This window comes from Sinocyclocheilus grahami, unplaced genomic scaffold (genome assembly GCF_001515645.1).
Source record: "Sinocyclocheilus grahami isolate Dianchi unplaced genomic scaffold, SAMN03320097.WGS_v1.1 scaffold15.1, whole genome shotgun sequence".
Classification (NCBI taxonomy): Eukaryota; Metazoa; Chordata; class Actinopteri; order Cypriniformes; family Cyprinidae; genus Sinocyclocheilus; species Sinocyclocheilus grahami.
Window position 1 is genome coordinate 3310266 of NW_015505194.1, and position 3135 is coordinate 3313400.

The 3135-nt window shown below is 32.0% G+C and overlaps 1 long non-coding RNA gene across 1 annotated transcript; it reads right to left on the minus strand.

The window, feature by feature from the left end:
- Positions 1 to 129: 129 nt before the first annotated feature.
- LOC107602896 (uncharacterized) lies at positions 130 to 642 on the minus strand. The gene is made up of 3 exons (XR_001611080.1): positions 568 to 642; positions 370 to 408; positions 130 to 217 (listed from the first exon to the last, which is right to left on the minus strand). It is a non-coding gene; the product is annotated as an uncharacterized lncRNA (long non-coding RNA).
- Positions 643 to 3135: the final 2493 nt, after the last annotated feature.

The window sequence follows — 3135 nt, forward strand, 5'->3', positions numbered from 1 at the left end:
TTTTTGTTGAACTAGGTATATAATCAACATTAATCTTTATAAAAGTATCTCAGTAATTTACCAGCAAATACACAGGAAATTTTCCCAAAATGATGTGCTTCTTTAAGGTATAGCTATGAGAACTTACAAAGCGGGTTAGTTGTAGAAGTATCTGGGGTGATCATGAAGTAAAACAGGTTGGCCTCAGATGGGTGTGCACTGCTGTCAAATCTGGGTTCTAGAAGTAAAAAACAGGTTTAAGACATTCAAAAATTACAGTACAAATATGTTTGTCAAAGTGTCAATAAAGAAGTCAATGACATGGTTTATTTTAAATATTATTATTAAATATAATAAAAAATATTGAAAACATTCAAGGTAGCAACATACATTTTTAGGGGCTGTAGGGTGTGAAGTGTTTTCTTAGATCTGTGGAAAAAAAATTAAAGAAATACAGTGGTTACATGCATACTTCATTCGCAAGAAATTATTGGAAAAATAATTTAATATTGTAAATAAAGTGTAGCACATGATTGAGTCAAAAACTGCTCTACTGCTGTATAAGAGATTAAAAATGAAATACCTTACCTTCAGTGTACTGAGGCCGAAACAGTACGGTGTTCACCAGACTGCTGTTCAGAGAAGACAGCTGCCACAAGCACTTGTCCTAAATATGTCAAATAATTATTCAGTTAAAGGCAAGCTCCACTATTGTTGTGAATTGTAGATTACAGACACATTCATTCCTTGATATTTGCATACTTTACAAGAAATAATGAAAACTTCTATACATATCTACTTGAGGCCTCAGTCATAAAACCAATTGAAAAGCAGCATTTCCTCTGTATTACAGTAGTAAGAGTTTCAACACAGCAAAGCAATAATTACTGCAAGACAAAGAGCTCATTCAGTTTAAACCTTAAATGTGTGATCACGTGATGACTATGATTGTGATGCATTAAAAATATTGACAATAACATGGTTAACTTAAAAATAACTTTAACACTAAATTATAGTTAACACTGCAAAAGATTACAGTAAACAATGAATCATCAGTGGCACATAAGTGGCACTGTGAGCTCATCTTGAGCACTTTTGGCATGTTCTTGAATTGTACCTCTGAATTTTCATTTTTTAACTATCGGTTTTGTTGTGGCTACATGAATATTTTAAGTAAGAGTTACTCATTGCAGCAAGTAAGTTGTTTTATTCGCCTTAAAATTAGCTGTTACTTAATAAAACCGAGTAAGTATAACAATTAAGTAAATATAACTAATTATATCCAAGTAAGGTAAACTATTGGATTTTACAGTACTAACCTTACAGTAGTGCTCAACACCACAACCCCAATTCCAGAAAAGCTGGGAAGTTTTGAAAAATGCAATAAAATCAAGAATCTGTGATTTGTTAATTCTCTTTAACCTTTATTTAATTTGGAAAAGATGTCTTTCATGGGAAGTCCATGGTTATTAGATCAAGACAATGGCAGGTCTCATTCTGCATGTGCTACAACAGCGTGGTTTCGTAGACACAGAATGAATGTGCTAGACAGGCCAGCCTGCAGTCCAGATCTGTCTCCATATTGAACATGTGTGACCAGTCATGAAAAGGAGAATCAGACAACGAAGATCACAGACTGCTGAGCATCTGAAATTTTGTATTTTGCTTCCAAAACTTTTAGTATCCTCAATTCCTAAGCAATGAAACACTGTAATTAAAAGGAAAGTTGATGTGACACCGTGGTAAACATGCCTCTGTCCCAACTTTTTTGGAGTGTGTTGCAGCCAATCAAAATTTGTTTATATTTACAAAATAAAATTTGGCCAGTGAAAACATTGGATTTTTTTCTTTGTATTTTAGTCAATTAAATAAAGGTGAAAGAGAATGAACAAATAACATATTCTCGATTTTATGGCATTTCACAAAACGTCCTAACTTTTCTGGAATTGGGGTTGTCAGACTTTCAAAATGAATTAAGATTATAATAATTTAATTTTAAAGCACAGCCACCACAAAATCAGACTTACTTTGAGATCATTCTGAGTTAAATACAGGTTTAAAATCCTAACAAGAAATATTTTAATAGCTATGATACTGTTTTTGAAATTGAATCTTTGCATAGCTATGACAGGAAACACTGGAATCTAACAATGCCTTGGAAAAAAGTTAATCTTAAAAAATAATGCATATACATAAACCCAAATAGGAAAAAAAACGGATATCAAATAAGCCTATTTTCTGTACTAAACTCGTGAGATATTGGTGTCTCATATTTTAGAGCAGTCACTGCAATTTATGAAAGAAATCAATTAAGTGTGTGTGTGAAAAAAAAAATTCAGATGTAACCCTCTTTGTAATCATTAACATTTTCATAAGTAACTAATTTAATTACACATTTTTCTCAGTAACTGTAACTGATTACGATTACATTCATTTTGTAATTAAATTATGCAATTCCATTACATGTAACTAGTTACTCCCCAACACTGCCAGTTGAACTGGTTTCTCATTAGAAACATACCACTGTCAAAAAACAAAAACAAAAAGCACACACACATGTATGTCCTGTAGAGAATGGGCCTGCCATAGGGCGGAGACCAAGAAATCTGCACCCAAAATTAGGGATGCACCGATACCACTTTTTCCAGTACTCGCCCGATACCGATACGTTCATGTTTGGTACTTGCCGATACAGAGTACCGATACCAATATTTTTATTGCATTTGTAAATTTTTTTAAATATTGGGTACAGAAACCAAAAGAGTATGTATAATGTTAGTTGGTTAACTTCATTTATGAAATAGATAGTCAAACCAAAATTTATTCAGACACCAACATTTCTCACATTATCACAGTTTATTCGCTATAGTTTAGAAAATGGTAATAAAATATAAGAACTGAGAGTTAAACTGTGTCAACAAATTCATCTTGATAATGTCAGATAATTTTGATAGAAAGGTATGTAATAGATTACAATCAACCAAAATAATTCAGACAGCTGTTAGTATGACAGTATTTAGGCAAGGCAAGGCAAGGCAAGTTTATTTGTATAGCACATTTCATACACAATGGTAATTCAAAGTGCTTTACATAAAATAAAATAAAAACAATAATCACAACAATAAAACAAGGAATTTAAAAACTTTGAAAATTATT